This window comes from Tamandua tetradactyla, chromosome 7, assembly GCF_023851605.1.
Source record: "Tamandua tetradactyla isolate mTamTet1 chromosome 7, mTamTet1.pri, whole genome shotgun sequence".
NCBI classification, from domain to species: Eukaryota; Metazoa; Chordata; class Mammalia; order Pilosa; family Myrmecophagidae; genus Tamandua; species Tamandua tetradactyla.
Window position 1 is genome coordinate 124,054,957 of NC_135333.1, and position 17,587 is coordinate 124,072,543.

At 38.8% G+C, this 17,587-nt stretch overlaps 1 pseudogene; it reads right to left on the reverse strand.

Annotated features, from left to right (window-relative positions):
- Positions 1–45: 45 nt before the first annotated feature.
- Positions 46–17,587, reverse strand: part of LOC143690653 (ankyrin repeat and SOCS box protein 3-like) — a 28,173-nt pseudogene continuing 10,631 nt past the window's right edge.

Sequence of the window (17,587 nt, forward strand, 5' to 3'; positions counted from 1 at the left end):
GAAGCCTTGTCACCTCCAATAGCCATGGTGGCTGCCTCCCTTTCTCTACCAGCCCTGGTAGCTGAAGGTGTCAAGAACCCCAGTGGCAATGTGGGTGCTGAGAGGTGGCTCATCTGAGTGGACTGCTGGGGGCAAAAGAGAAAGGAGGACTCAGCCCAGATAAGGCTCCTGCAAAGCCCCCACTCCAATCTTATCCCCAGCCCAGGCGTAAAAATCATTTGTCATGAGTATAGGCATGTAATAATTTTAATTTTTTTATTTTTAGGAAAAGAAATTAAGATAAATTCATTAATGGGAAACAAAAATTGGTTCTGTGTCCTCCAAACCCCAAAGGAAATGTGTTTCAGGTCATTAGCTCTTTGGAATTCTCTGCCCATAGATGAGTCTCCATTATGAGAGATTATGAGAAACAAAGGGTTTCTCCTGGGGTGGATGTGCTTCCATTTTCTTGAGGCCCAAGGCAATAGGGCCTTTCTATGGGGGAGGCTGGTGAGTGATGCCCCAACTCCCAGAAAGTAAAAGACCCGACGGGTTCTAGGCCCAACTCCTTGGGGATTGATACTTGGGGGACCAGTGGAGAGCTCCACCTCACCGTAAGGAGACCCAACTCCTCTCTCATGACCAGGCTGAAGGAGAGAGTAAAGGATTGAGGACAGAAAAGCTCTCCCAGGCAGGGACCCTAGTGGACATTTTCCTTCCATCTCCAGGATGAGGCTCACTCTGGCTATACTAATGAGCTGAGATTGAAGAAGGGTGGTGATGGTGGGATGAAGGGACTATGAAGCAAGAGAACACTGTGACTAATTGGATATGCAGAGGGAAGGAGGGCCAAGAGTCAAAGTGATTCCAAGGTATGGGGCCAATGACAGGTAGACCTACATGGTTGCAGGTAGCAAAGGCAAGTCAGGAGAAGTGACACTTAAGGTGTCAAGAAGGAAGGCAAATCTGAATATCCTTGAGACTAAGGTCCAACCACATGACAAGAACAGGTCTTGAGTTCACCAGGCAGCAAGAGAAAAGGCCTGGGGCTCTGAGAGTGAATGAGACACTAGAGGAGCAGAGGGCTCAGGTCAAGGGACTTGAAAATTCTCAGGGTCAGGATTTGGAGGAGAGGAAGAGATTCCAGGCAATGGAACAAAAACTCAAAGGTAGGCGAGGGGTTGGGAAAGGAAGTGAGGAAATGACCCGCGTGTGAGGCAAATAGGGACCACACCCATAATTTCATAGGCAGCTGGATGGAATGATGCTGGGGATGACGTGGTTCCTTAGAGTAAACTCCATGGTCATCTTCAGGATGGGCCTGGCCAACCAGTTCACGCCAAGGGGGCCAGGATCCCAACCCCCTATAACTTCTCTGTCTCGAGGGTCAGAAAGGACACAGAATTGGGGTCCTAAAGTTCTCCAGAGTGAAAAGACCAGGGCTGGGACTACCTCTCACTGTTGGATGACAGCCCTCCCTGCTGAATTGGCACCTGAGTGAGACCTGATGAGGACTGGTCAGTGGTCATTCTCCCCACCCTCACCCATGCCCACAGGTGTCTTCAGAGGAGGGGTGCCTTCACCTTTCTCAGGCCATTTCCATCCTGGGAAGGTGTAGAGAGGCTGTGATCAACACACATCTGGAGAAGGGAGACGGGAGGCTGAGCAGGTGGGGCTGGGCCCCCTCCCAAAAGGCTTAGACCTTCCCCCAAAAGTGCAGATTCCTAAGGGTGGCAGAAAAGCCCATGTGGATCAAGGTCTTTAGTGGCCACGCAGGGCACCAGGCAGCAGTGTGTACTATGGGGTCTCAGTTCTTTGTGAAACTTGTTCTTACCTCAGGTTATCCCAAGAGTCCTAAATAATGAGGCAGGAAGCCTGGGGCAGTAATCCAAGAGGGGGTTAAGCTAGGAATCCTGTTCACTTGAGTGCTTCCTCCCTCTACCCTACTTCTTGCTTCCTGATCCATTCACATTCACACAGCACCCCAACTCCATGCCACCAGGTCCCTGGTTCTTGCTTTACAGGATCTTTTTGGGCCTTAGGGGGTGCTGTAGACCATGGCATCCATCAGGACGGGGGTCATGTAGTTCATGGAAAGGTAGAGGGCCTTAGCATCACAGCCAGCCAAATACCCAGCCAGCTGGGTAACCAGTGAAGAGGTGGAAGGCAGGTAGTGCATGCTCCATGCAGTCCACCACCATGAACAGATCTGGTGAACACTTTTTCTCCCCTGAAGTAGTTTTATGTCTGAATGAAAAAGGAACCATGTATACTTCCACCTCCCACCCCTCTTGCCATGAGATCTACTTAGGGAGAAGAGTTGTTAAGAATTCCTGTAGCCCTAAAGCTATGAGCCCAAATCACTCCAATCAGGTTTTCCACAGATTCCTACACTTTCAGGAACAATTGCTGCAAAATAAGCCAACTCCAGCTCTCTTACTGACAAATAAATATCTGGATGTATAGGATGAGAGATTTCTCCAGAGCAGAAATGTAAGCAAGCAAAGACCACCTGTCTCTGAACACCAGCTTGCTATGAGTCTATAGATATCTTCCATTTCTGTTTTCAGTTTCCTACTCCATATAATAAGGGGTTCAAAAAAATGGTCCCCAACTCTAACAAGCCTGGATCCTTTCTTAATGTCACCAATTGCGCACAAAGAACACCTGAGAATGGGGAGAAGTTCCTCACTTTGTGGAGGACACAGAGCCTGGAGCATGGACTCTGAGACTGGGAGAAGCTAATGATGGACCCCAGCTTTCCAGCAATGGTTTGCTTCTCTTCATACTATCCACAACTCAGCCGTAGGATGCCAGGAACTTCTCACCATAGGTCTCCTTGACCTCCATCTTAGCCCAGTCCCATAACTCCTGGAAGGACTGCATAAAGATCTCTTTGGTGGCGACTCTAGTCTTGAAGTAAACTGGGCTCAAGTTACTTCATAACTACCTTCACCCCAGAGTAGGAGAGCTCCCACCTGCAAGAAACCAGGTAGATGGGCCAAGAGCTTCAGAGGCCTTGCAAAGCACAAATATTTAAACCCAACAGCAGGCAGTTTTATCTGAAAGACTGAAGAGTTTCAAAGTGCAGCAGCTAGTGGAGAAAATTAGAGATGACATCATTGCCTCTTTATAGGGTCTAAGTAGTTTTTTTTTAATTTTGCTATTACAGAAGTTGTAAGTTTACAGATCAATTACTTGTCAAATACAGGATTCCCGTATATTTCCCTACCGCCAATACCCTGCATTGGTAGTTTAATGCTTGCTACAATTGATGATAGCATTTTCTTGTAATTGTTCTAATTTTTTAACAGTAATTACATTTGTTACAATTGATGAAAGATTATCAAAATAATACTTTCAACTATTTTCCATAGTGTACATTAGGTGTATTTTTCCATATACCACCCTGTTATTAAAACCTTATATTAATGCCTTACATTTGTTATGATTCATGAGAAAACATGCTTATACTTGTACTATAAACTATAGTCCATCATCTACAATAGGCTTTGCTGTGCTGCACAGACCTCTGCTTTATCTTTTAATTTTTTATTCTAGTAACATATATGACCTAAAGTTTCCCATTTTAACCACATTAACCTGTATAATTCAGTCCTATTAATTACACTCACGATAATGTGGTACCATCACCACCACTATACATTTCCAAACCTGTACAATCAACCTAAATAGAAATTCTGTATAAACTAAGCATCAACTCCACATTCTCTAACCCCAGTTTATCCTCTGATAACCTGTTCTTGATTCTAACACTATGACTTTACTTGTTATAATTACTTCATGTCAGTGAGATCATATAGTATTCGTCCTTTTGTCTCTGACTTATTTCACTCAGCAAAATGTCTCAAGGTTCATCCATGTTGTCGCATAGACAGGACTCCATTCCTTTTTACAATGTATGATATTCCATTGTGTGTATATACCACATTTTGTTTATTTATTTGTTGGTGGACACTTGGCTTGCTTCCATCTTTTGACAATTGAGAATAATGTCACTGTGAACACTGGGGTGCAACTATCTGTTTGAGTCCCTACTTTCAATTCTTTTGGGTATATACCTAGTGGCAGGATTGCTGGATCATATGGTAATTCTATACCTAGCTTCCTGAAGAACTGTCAAATAGTCTTCCACAGTGGCTACACCACTTTATATTCCCACAAGAAATGAATGAAATATTCCTATTTCTGCACATCCTCACCAACATTGTAGTTTTCTGTTGTTTAATAGTAGCCATTCTAGTTAGTGTGGAATAATATCTTGTGGTTTTGGTTTCCATTTCCCTAATAGCTCATAATTTTGAGCATCTTTTCATGTGCTTTTTAGCCATTTATATATACTCTTCCGAGAACTGTCTATTCAAGACTTTTGCCTATTTTTAAATTGGGCTGTTTGTCTTTTTATTGTTGAGTTGTACGGTTTTGTTTTGTTTACATGTTCTGGATATTAAACCCTTATGTGAAATACATACCCAAATATTTTCTCCCATCAATAGGTTGTCTTCTCACTTTCATGATAGTCTTTTGATGCACAAAAGTTTTTAAAATTCTGAGCAGGTAGCATTTATCTATTTTTTCTTTCATTATGCTTTGGATGTAAAGTCTAAGAAACCATTGCCTAACACAAGATCCTGAAGAAGCTTCCCTATATTTTCTTCTAGGAGTTTTAAAATCCTGGCTCATATGTTTAGGTCTTTGATCTATTTTGAGTTAATTTTTGTATATGGTGTGAGATAGGGGTTCTCTTTAATTTTTTTCCATATGGATATCCAATTCTCTGAGATCCAATGGCTAAAGAGACTATTATTTCCCAATTGAGTGGAGTTGGCAGCCTTGTAAAAATCAATTAGCCATAGACATGAGGGTCCATTTCTGAACTCTCAATTTGGTTCTGTTGGTCAATATGTCTACCTGTGTCAGTCCATGCTCTTTTGACCACTGTAGTTTGTAACATGCTTTAAAGTCAGGAAGAAAGTATGAGTCCTCCAACATCATTCTTCTTTTTCAAGATGTTTTTTACTATTTGGGGCTCCTTACCCTTCCAAATAAATTTGATAAATAGATTTTCCATTTCTGAAAATTAGACTGTGGAATTTTTATTGGGACTGCATTGAATCTTTAAATCATTTTGTGTAGAATTGACATCTTAATGATATTTAGTTTTCCAATCCATGAGCACAGAATGTTCCTCATTTATTTAGGCCTTCTTTGATTTCTTTAAGCAATATTATATAATTTTATGTGTGCATGTCCTTTACTTCCTTTGGTTAAATTTATTCTTAGATATTTGATTATTTTAGTTGTTATCTTAAGCAGAATTTTTAAAATTTCTTTTTCTTGCCTAACTGCCCTGGCTAGAACTTCCAACACAATGTTGAATAACAGTGGTAACAGTGGGCATCCTTGTCTTGTTCCACAACTTCAAGTGAAAATTTTTGGTCTTTCACCATTAAGTAAGATGTTAGCTCTGGGTTTTTCATATATAAAAGTTTCCTCAAATTTTTATCATATTGAGAAAATTTCCTTCTATTACTATTTTTCTAAGTGTTTTTATCAAAAAAGGATGCTGGATTTTGTCAAATGCCTTTTCTGCATCAGTGTAGATTCTCATGTGGTTTCCTCCTTCATTTTATTAATGCAGCACATTACATTAATTGATTTTCACATGTTGAACCACATTTGAATACCTGCAATTAAGTCTACTTCACATGGTATATAATTCTTTTGATGTGTTGTTGGATTTGATTGGCAAATATTTTGTTGAGGATTTTTGCATCTATACTGTGATGGTCAGGTTCATGTGTGTGATCATCTATAGTGTGATTGGCCAGGTGGTTTGTCTGTTTGGGAAAGTGCTGGCCTGTCTGTTGCTATGAGGACATTTCATAGAATTAAATTGTAAGCACATCAGCTGCATCCACAGCTGAGTGCATTAGCCAAGGGGAGTGTCCTCTGCAATGAGTGATGTTTAATCTAATCACTGGAAGATTTTTAAGGAGGATTCAGAGGAGACGGACTCTCTTCCTGTTTCTGCCAGCAAGCCTCTGTTGTGAAGTTGGTCCAGACCCTCCATCGGAGTTGTCAGCTTCACAGCATGTCCTACGTATTTTGGACTCTGCATTCCCATGGTTATGTGAGACACTTATATAAATTTTATATTTATGGATATTTCCTGTTGACTCTGCTCCTCTAGAGAACCCTACTAATACATACAGTCATAAGAGAAATTGGTCTGTAATTTTCTTTTCTTGTAGTATCATATGCTTTGTGGTATTGGGTGATGTTGGCCTCACTGAAAGAGTTAGATAGTATTCCTCCTCTTTAATTTTTTGGAAGAGTTTGACCAGGATTGGCATTCTTCTTGGAATGACTGGTAGAATTCACCTGTGAAACCATCTGGTCCTGGGCTTTTCATTGTTGGGAGGTTTTGATAACGGATTCAATCTCTTTACTTGTAATTGGTCTGTTGGGATCTTCTATTTCTTTGCAAGTCAGTGCAGGCCATTTGTGTGCTTCTAGGAATTTGTCCATTTGATATAGGTTGTCTAATTTATTGGCATACAGTTGTCCATATTATGGTCTTATGAACCTTTTTATTTCTGTGGGGTCAGTAGTAATGTCCTCCCATTTCATTTCTGATTTTATTTGCATCTTCTCTCTTTCCATCCAGTTAAGGATTTGCCAATTTTCTTGATCTTTTCAAAGAACCAACTTTTGGTTTTGCTAATTCTCTTTATGTTTAAAAAAGAGAATTAATTTCTCTAATTAATTCTCATTTCATTCATCTATATTCTAACTTTATTTCTTTCCTTCTGTTTGCTTTAGAATTAGTTTCCTGTTGCTTTTCCAGTTCCTACAGGTGTGAAATCATGTGTTTGATTTTAGCTCTTTCTTCTTTTTTAAAGTAAGCATTTAGAGCTATAAATTTCCTTTCGCTGCATCTCATAAGTTTTGATATGTTCTGTTCTCATTTTTATTCATCTCAAGTTATTTACTGATTTTCCTTCTCCTTTGACCCATGGATTGTTAAGAGAGTGTTATTTAACATCCATATATTTGTGGATTTTCAAGTTCTCTGCCTCTTATTGATTTCCAGCTTCATTCCATTATGATCAGAGAAGATGTTTTGTATGATTTCAATCTTTCTAAATTTGTTGAGACTTGTTTTGTGACCCAACATGTGTTCTATCCTGGAGAATGATCCACATGCATTTGAGAAGAATGTATATCCTACTGTTTTGGGGTGTAATGTTCTGTATATTTCTTTTAAGTCTATTCATTCACCAAATTATTCAAGTTCTCTGTTTCTGTATTGATCTTCTATCTAGGTGTTCTATCTGTTGATGAGAGTGGTGTATTGAAGTCTCCAACTATTATTGTGAGGGTGTCTGTTTCTTCAGTTTTGCGAGTGTTTACCTCATGTATTTGGAGCACCATGACTAGGAGCATAATATTTATTTCTTTTTAGTGGATTGCCCCTTTTATTAATACATTGTATCCTTCTTTGTTTCTTGTAGCAGCTTTTGGCTTAAAGTCTATTTTGTCAGATATTAATATAGCTACCCCAGCTCTTTTTTAGTTAGTATTTGCATGGAATATCTTTTTCCATCCTTTCACTTTCAATCTCTTTGTGTCTTTGGATCTAAGGTAAGTCTTTTTTAAACAACATTATAATTGGATCATGCTTTTTTATCCATTCTGCCACTCTGTGTCTTTTTTGTTGTTGTTGTTCTTAATAGTCCATTTATTGTATATTTGAACATGAACAAGACACAGGTAAGGAGTCACCCTTGAGTTTAAACATTTTATGTACATTTGGCCCTAACAAAAAACTGGTGCAGGGTTCAAAATTAGAAACTTAGGTTTGGAAAGATAAAGATTACAACAACATTAAATATATATATATATAATTTATATTTTTAAATATATATATATATATATATGTATGTATACACACACACACTACATGGTGGATACATTTAGTTCAGATTTCTTTTTTATTTTAATTTCAGTTACCTGAATGTCTTTTTGGTTCTGTGTATGCAACCTTACATCTGCCCCATACCTCCATATTCAAATTCCATCTCCACCCACATGCATCAACTGTAGTTCTAATCTGAGTTCAGAGTTAAAGATCCCTCTGGATCAGAACAATACTCCCATCATTTCTTCCACTTTCATCACTGCTTTTAACAAACAGCAAATGTCTATCAGAGATGGACCTGGCTGACCGATTCTCATCTGCTTTATGCCACAGAATCCGAATAGGACAGAAGGCTGCCTCCTTCAGACTCTATGTCTTGTTGCCTATCATGACGGTAATATTTCCATAACCTTTTCCTCAAGGCTGCTCCTGCACCCCCTTTCCACAGTCCACCCAATCTAGGGCTTAGCTCTTTCTGACTAGATCCGGATCAGGCAATCATAAAACCAATGAGGCAATGCCTTATTAACCTAGGATTCAGAGGTCAATATTTCATGGAGTATTTGATAAATCCATCTAGATAATCAGAAGGAAAAACACTGTAATATTAATGGAATTGGCTATCATTCCATCGTAGGATCAAAATTGCCCTCTGATTATGGGGCTGAATGGAGCTTGAATTTTATTTGTTTTGTTTTATTTTTTTCTTTGACTTTTAAAAAAATTTTTTTCTTATGCTTTTTTTAAGCTTGAATTTTAAATTAGACAAAGTAACTCAAGAATACACACCTCTTTTTCTTAAAAAAAAAAAAAAAAAAAGACTGCCCGATCACAGTCTCTTGTTGGTATTCTGAATATGGTAAAATGCTTATTTATGTAAATATTGGCCTAATTTTTTTCAGCTCCACATGTCTTGGAGTTAAAATCTGTTCCTGCCTTTGCAGATTAGATAATGGACTCTTTTTGTTTCAGAGTATAAAAAAGAACTGAAGAAAAAAATAATTGATTTTCTATATTCTTTAGAAAAATATTTCCCTGAGTTTACATATGAAAAGCCAATGAACATCAATTCCTTCCTAAATGTAACTGAATTAGGAGATGAGAATGGAATACAACAAGATAGGAAAACTTGTTCTCTAATAAACATGAGAGATTCAACTCCAAATAGTAAAATAATTAATATTAATAAGAGGTTCAACCCCTTATTAGTTGAAATTGTGTATACATCCAGTGAAATTTTGTTCATTCCATTCTAAGCTCCTAACATATTTAACAAAGACTCACAGATGAAATGTGCCATGTTTAGCACTAGAAGCAATTTTACCATTCATTAACATAATAAGCAAATGAATATTATAACATAAAACATGCTGGCAATAAAGCTGCAATAAAGTAACATAAAAGATGTCTATAATATTTTTTACTGGGAAACCCATTTTGTAAACATTCATATTAAGCCACATCTTTTGCAACTATAAAATCATCAAGAATTTGTACTCCATGGTAAGAAATAAGTTGTTAAGTAGCTTCACTGATTTCTCCTCCTTGAATAACTGCCTGTTCTGGAATCTCATTCATCCTCAGAACCTCTACAGAGAGCAAATAATCATGCCGGCTGCTGGGTAGCAGCAACTGATGGATAAAACTGTCAGATTGTAGCTGCTCTTGTTTTAGACTGGACCGAATTTTAAAATGACAAATGTGGGTCAGGGATGGAACAGAGGTCCTTTTGCAAAGCCATACACATGGGAGAACTGAACCCAAAGACGCGACAAATCTGGGTGTCTGGACTGTAACCATTCTGGAGTAGTGTTTCTAGGCAGTCTTCATGCCCTCCAAATACTGCTGAATAAGCAGGGCTTAACTTTGTCTGGCCCAGTGTCACAGACCCAGTTAGTAAATGTTATCAACAAGTCCAAGATATTTGTATGCCCCATGTTCTAGTTCACTAGCTGCCGGAATGCAGCACACCAGAGACAAATCGGCTTTTAATAAAAGGGGATTTATTTCATTATTTCTTCAGAGGAAAGGCAGCTGCTTTCATCTGAGGTTCTTTCTTATGTGGGAAGGGACAGGGTAATCCCTGCTGGCCTTCTCTCCAGGCCTCTGGGTTCCAAAAACCTTCCCCAGGGTGATTCCTTTCTGCATCACCAAAGGCCTGGGCTGAGCTGCGAGTGCTGAGATGAGGTATGTCGAGTTGCTTGGGCTGTGCTACGTTGAGCTCTCTCATTTAAGCACCAGCCAGTTAAGTCAAACATCATTCATTGCAGCAGGCATGCCTCCTAGCTGACTGCAGATGTAAATCAGCAACAGATGAGGTTCATGTACCATTGGCTATGTCCACAACAACAGAACTAGGTGCCTTCACCTGGCCAATTTGACAACTGAATCTAACTACCACATCCCGTTTGTGCAGCTGCATGAATAGGTAACTGCCAATTGTCCTCATTACACCATAAATCAGGATCTGCTCCACTGGATAGCAAAAGCTCTTTACATTTTGTGTGGCTCTCTTGAGCAACAATGAATAAGGGTGTAGCTTTGTCCAAGGCTTGACAATTAACATTTGCACCTGATGAAATAAGCATGCTCAGGCTTTCTAGCTTGCCGTACTGAGCAGCCACAAATAAAGGTGTGATTCCAAAATCATCTTGGCATTCCTTGTTTGCTCCTTTTTTAAGAAGCAATTTTATGATCCTAGCATTTTCCTGAAAAGTGGTCTGGTGCAAGGTGTACCATCCACACATAGAATGAGATCCATTAACATTTGCTCCATGTCGAAGCAACAGCCTTAACACATCTATCTGTCCATTTTCAACAGCTAAAAACAGTGATGTTGTTTCCTCTAAAGTAGTTGCATTAGGATCTGCCCTAGGGGATCTCCTATATTCCAGGAAAACTCTTTACCTCTATTGTGTAGTTGCAGTCCTATTTCCCCCTTATAGTTAGGGTCAATCACCCCAGCTAATAATGTAATCCCCTTCTTGGCTTGTTGATCCAGGGTCATGAGTAGCCCAAAGTGACCAGATGGCAGTCTTAAATTCCAGTTCAGTGGTTGCTAACTGCTGAAATGCAATATACCAGAAACGGAATGGCTTTTAAAAAGGGGAATTTAATAAGTTACTAGTTTACAGTTCTAAGGCCGAGAAAATGTCCCAATTAAAACAAGTCTATAGTGACTTCAGATTGCTGGGGACCCACTCTGAGGCCTGGCTTAAACAAGGTAACTGAGAAGACTTAAAGACACTATGCTTCCTTAGGGCTGCATTTGTTGAGTAGGTCAAGAAAGTGCAACCTTGGCGAGCTAGGGAGGAAGCTCCTGTTACTCTTCCTGATCCACTCCCCAACACAGTTTGGAGCCAATATGCACCCTCTTCATGGATCCCTGTCCTTATTCCAGCTGGGAAAGTCTGACTTGGGAAACTACTCTCTGGCAAAGCACCTCCCCTCACCCCCACTCCCACCCCAGCCCAAGATATGCCCTCCAGGTGAAAGCAGTTTGAGATAAGGAATACAGTATAAGAAATTATTAAGGCAGATCACTAGGGCTAAGAATTGCCTGCTTTAAATGCCCTGGAGAGGGAGATCTGTCTCCTGGGAAGTAGAGGGGGGATTCAAACTCCTTTAAACAAGGGAACTCAAATTAGCACAATCACAGGATGAGACACAGGCCCAGAAGAGACAGGGAAGACCCTGTACTTTATATTCATCTTGAACGGGTCTTCTGGATGGTAGGGCTGGCTCTCAATAAAATCCCTGTCTTATTACCAACTGGTTACAAGATCAAGAAATAGACATCTCAAGGAATAAATCACAGAGTTAAAATTTTAAGGTATTAAAAAGTACAATTGCAACAAAAGAATATCAAATAAAGAAACAGGAAACAATGGCCCATCCAGAGGAAGAGGATAAAAATCCAGAAAACACCCATGAGGAAGATCAGACTGTGGACATACCCAACAAAGGCTTTTTTAAAAAATCTTTAAAATGCTCAAGGAATACAAAAATTCCAAGTGATAGAACAAAATGTCTAAATGAATGACTAGCAACAGGAAAGAGGTAGGCCTCCAAAGAGAGAAATTATGAAAACAAATTTCTGAATTTCTAAAGAGAACAGGGTGAAAATTTAGAGATTTCCACATTGAGTGAGCTAGAAAACTGGCAGGTTGTCATGGTAACTTCTGCAGTGATTTTGGAAAAGACCCACAAAATAATGGCTCTGTTTTTCAGAGGGCAACTTGGGAGAGACCAGAAATTAGAGGCAGTATCATGAAATACTTGAGAAGATTTAATGTGGGGGAAGTCAGTGTGGTTTCCAGAAAGAAAGGTGATATGTGACATCCTAGAGGTTTGAGTTAGAGTCTGGACTTTAGTCAGGTTGACCTGTGTTGGAACCCTAACTTTGCCTCTTAAGAACTGTCTGACTTGCAGTACATGAACCTGGACTGGATCTAAGGAAGCAGGAGGAAGTGTCCAAGAGGACATTGTTGCAACAATTAAAAACACTGGAATATAGACTGTGTGCTTTAGATCAATGCTAAATTTCTTGAACTTTATAACCTTACTTAATGTGGTTAATAGGTGAATGTCCTTGTTCTAAAGAAATGGATATGGAAGTGTTAGAGCAAGATGTCCATAATCTAACTTCACATGTCTAGAAATAGATAATAAATAGAATTGTATAGCAAATATGACAAAATATTAAAAGTTGTTAAATCTGGGTATCTGGGTATGGAGTATATTGGAGTTTACCATTTTGTTATTTTATTATTTTTGCAAGAATCCAGAAAGTTTGAAATTATTTCAAAAAATGTTTGTTAAAAATGCTCATTGAGATGAAGGAAAGTACAGAGAAAGAACTAGAGGATATCAGAAAAACAATAAATGAATAATATGAGAATCTCAGTAAAAGAGACAGAAATTTTTTAAAGGAACCAAACAAGAAGCTTCCAAGATGGTGGCTTAGTGAGGTGTGGGATTTAGTTCATCCTCCAGAGCAGCTAGTAAAGAGCCAGGAACAGTACAGAACAACTGTCACATCAGTGACCTGACACACAGCATACACCAGTCTGGACAAGCTGGACCAGCTGTGATCCCACGCAAAACCGTGAGTCCCCCAAGCCATGAAGGCCGGCGCCCCTACCTCACAGGCTGGTTCCCAGAAGGGAAAGGAAGGAGACTTTACTAACAGCAAGAGGCTGAGCTCAACCAAGCTCCAATTGTGGAGTTACTTAACAAGTTCTAACTACTAAAAATAGACCCCCAACTCAGCTAAACCTCAAATAAAAACTAAAGTTTCTAGTTTTTGCCCTGGGGCAGACAGGGCAGGGCTGATGGGAAAAAGACAACAGAGGTTTTGGATTGGATGGCACAAAATACTTGAAAATGGATGAACCCTAAAAAAAGGGGAGGGGGCACATAGGGCCTGGAGATACATAGAGCAATGTACCAACTTAAGCTCTTGATCAACAAACCTGAGAAAGGTGGGTCCTGCTCTGAAAAGGATTTTTTTTCTGTGTTTCTACTACTTAACTGCAAGGCTTCTGAGGCTCCAACTGCCCCAGACAAGGGTGGAATTAAGGTTGTCTGAGAGATAAAGAGAGACAAAAATTTTCCAACTGGTCAGGTGAAAGGAGGTAATTCCCTGGAGGCTGTGGCTTCCCCAGGAGAGGGGTGGGGCCCAGCTCAGAGGAATCCCTCCCTCAAGGAATTCAGAACCCAGGGACTAGAAAACTGGAGCAATTAAAGCCAGCTTGCAACCTCTCCTCTGACTCAACCATGCCCCCAGCAGGGAGAGCCTGCTGAAGTTAAAGGTACCACATCACCTTATGCTGGTGGGACCCACAGGTAGGAAAGTGCCACATACTGGGCAGGATAAGAAAAACAAAGAGTCTAGAGGCTTCATAGGAAACTCTGCCAGCCTGCTGGGACTCACCCTCAGGGAAAACTGATACAGGTGACTCTTACCTCCTGAGAGGAGGCCAATCTAATTTGGGAAAATCTGACCGGAGTCTATAATACCTAAGTAGACCTCCTAAGGAAAAAAATTGAAAAAAAGCCACCATACACACAGGGCAAGAAACAAGAAAACAAGAACTGAAAAATTCTGATCCAATAAACAAACCTTTGCTAGAGATTGAGAATAAGCTGAACTGAATGTCAAAGAACAAATAGAGAACAAAGTCATTCAGCAAGAAAGTCCTAAGTAAAAGAGTGAAAATAATATCCATAATAAACTAATTAAGAAAACTAACTGCCTAGACCACCAGCAAAAAATAATGAATCATACTAGGAAAATTGAAGATAAGGCCCAGTCAAAGGAATACACCAACAATTCAAATGCAGTATAGGAGTTAAAACAATTAACTCAGGATGTTGAACAGATATGGAAAATCTCATTAAAAATCAAATCAATGAATTGAGGGAGGATAGAAAGAAGGCAATGGGTGAACAAAAACAGAAACTGAAAATGTGAAAAAAAAACAAATCACAGAACTTATGGGAAGGAAAGGCACAGCAGAAAAGATGGAAAAAAAAAACAATGGAAAACTGCAATGTTAGATTTCAAGAGGCAGAAGATAGGATTAGTGAACTGGAGGATGGGACATCTGAAACCTGACAGACAAAATACAGGAGAAAGAATGGGAAAATATGAGTAAGGACTCAGAGAATTGAATGACAACATAAAGTGAACGAATATATGTGTTGTGGGAGTCTGAGAAAGGAAAAGGAGGAGAAAGAATAATGAAGTAAATTATCACTGAAAATTTTCCAACTCTTATGAAAGACTTAAAATTACAGATCCAGGAAATGCAGCATACTCCAAAAGAATAGTTCCAAATAAACATACTCCAAGACACTTACTAATCAGATCATATGTCATAGAGAAAGAGATCATTCTGAAAGCAGCAAGAGAAAAGCAACCCACCACATAGAAGGGAAGCCCAATAAGACTACGTATAGATTTTTCAACAGAAACCATGGAGGCGAGAAGACAGTGTATGATATATTTAAGATTCTAAAAGAGAAAAACTGCCAGCCAAAAATTCTATATCCAGCAAAATTGTCCTTCATATATGAGGGGAAATTAAAATATTTTCAGACAAAAAGTCACTGAAAGAATTTGTGACCAAGAGACTGACTCTGCAAGAAATACTAATGGGAGCACTAGAGACAGATAGGAAAAGACAACAGAGAGAGGTATAGAGAAGAGTGTAGAAATGAAGATTATCAGTAAAGGTAAAAAGAGAAAAAATTAGATGTGACATATAAAATCCAAAAGGCAAACTGGTAGAAGAAAGTACTGCCCTTACAGTGATAACACTAAATGTTAATGGATTAAATTCCCCAATCAAAAGCCATAGACTGGCAGAATGAATTTAAAAAAACAGGACCCATCCATATGCTGTCTACAGGAGACAGATTTTAGACCCAAAGACAAACACAGATTGTAAGTGAAACGTTGGGAAAAGATATTTCATGCAAACAACAATCAGAAAAGAGCAGGAGTAGCTTTACTAATAGCCAACAAATTAGACTTCAAATGTAAAACAACTGAAAGAGACAAAGAAGGACACTATTTTTAATAAAAGGAACAATTCAACTAGAAGACATAACAATCATAAATATTTATGCACCAAGCCAGAGTGCTCCAAAATACATGAGGCAAACACTGAAAAGAGAAACAGACACATCTATCATAATAGTTGGAAGCTTCAATTCCCCGCTCTCATCAATGGACAGAACATCTGTTCAGAAGATCAAAAAAGAAACAGAGAATTTGAATAATATATAAATGAACTAGACTTAACAGACATTTATAGAACATTGCACCCCACAACAGCAGGATACACCTTTTTCTCAAATGCTAATGGATCATTCTCAAGAATAGACCATATGCTGGGTCACAAAGTAAGTCTCAATAAATTTAAAAAGATTGAAATCATACAAAACACTTTCTTGGATCATAGAGGAATGAAATTGGAAATCAATAACAGGCAGAGGGCCAGAAAATTCACAAATATATGGAGGCTCAACAACACAGTCTTAAAAAAACAACAACAGTGGGTCAAGGAAGACATTACAAGAGAAATCAGTAAATACCTTGAGGCAAATGGAAATGAAAACACAACGTATCAAAATTTATGGGATGCAACAAAGGCAGTGCTAAGAGGGAAATTTATTGCCCTAAATGCCTATATCCAAAAGAAGAAAAAACAAACATTGAGGAATTAACTGTCCACTTGGAAGAACTAGAGAAAGAACAGCAAACTAATCCCAGGCAAGCAAAAGGAAAGAAATAATGACAATTAGAGCAGAAATAAATGAAATTGAGAACATGAAAATAATTGAGAAAATGAACAAAATCAGAAGTTGTTTCGATGAGAAAATCAATAAGAATGATGTACCCTTAGCAAGGTTGACAAAAAGAAGAAGAGGATGCAAATAAATAAAATCAGAAATGGAAGAGCAGATACAACAACTGACTCCGCAGCAATAAAGGAGGTAATGAGAGGATACTATGAACAATTTTATGCAAATAAACTAGACAATGTAAATGAAATAGACAACTTCCAAGAAAGGCATGAACAACCAACAGTGACTCGAGAACAAGCCAATCACAAACAAAGACCTCAACAAGCCAATCACAAATAAAGAAATGGAACCAGTAATCAAGAAGTTCCCCAAAAAGAAAAAACCCAGGACCAGATGGCTTCACATGTGAATTCTTCCAAACATTCAAGAAAGAATTTGTACCAATTCTGCTCAAACTCTTCCAAAAAAAAAACTGAAGAGGAGGGAAGGCTACCTAACTCATTCTATGAAGCCAACATCACTCTCATACCAAAGCCAGTCAAAGATACTGCAAGAAAAGAAAATCACAGACCAATCTCTCTAATGAATATAGATGCAAAAATCCTCAACAAAATTCTTGCAAATTGAATCCAACAGCTCATTAAAAGAATTGTACACCCTGACCAAGGAAGAGTCATTCCAGATATGCAAGGATGGTTCGACATAAGAAAATCAATTAATGTAATACACCATATCACCAAATCAAAGCAGAAAAACCACATGATCATCTCAATTGATGCAGAAAAGGCATTTAACAAAATTCAAAAAAATTTGAAAACACTTCAAAGGATAGAAATATGGGGGAAATTTCTCAACATGATAAAAGGCATATATGAAAAACCCACAGCTAACATCATCCTCAATGGGGAAAAACTGAAAACTTTCCCCCTAAGATCAGGAACAAGGCAAGGATGTTCACTGTCACCATTATTATTCAGCATTATGTTGGAGGTTTTAGCCAGAGCAGTTAAACAAGAAAAAGGAATACAAGGCATAAAATTGAAAAGGAAGAAGTAAAACTCTCACTGTTTGCAGATTATATGATACTATATGCCGAAAGCCGCAAAAAATCCACAGCAGGACTACTAGAGCTAATAAATGAGTACAGCAACGTGGCAGGCTACAAGATCAACACTCAAAAATCTGTAGTGTTTCTATACACTAGTAATGAGCAATCTGAGGGGGAAATCAAGAAAAAAATCCATTTACAAATGGAAACAAAAGAAAATATTTAGGGATAAATTTAACTAAGGATACACAAGATTTGTACAAAGAAAACTACAAGCAATTGTTAAAAGAAATCACAGA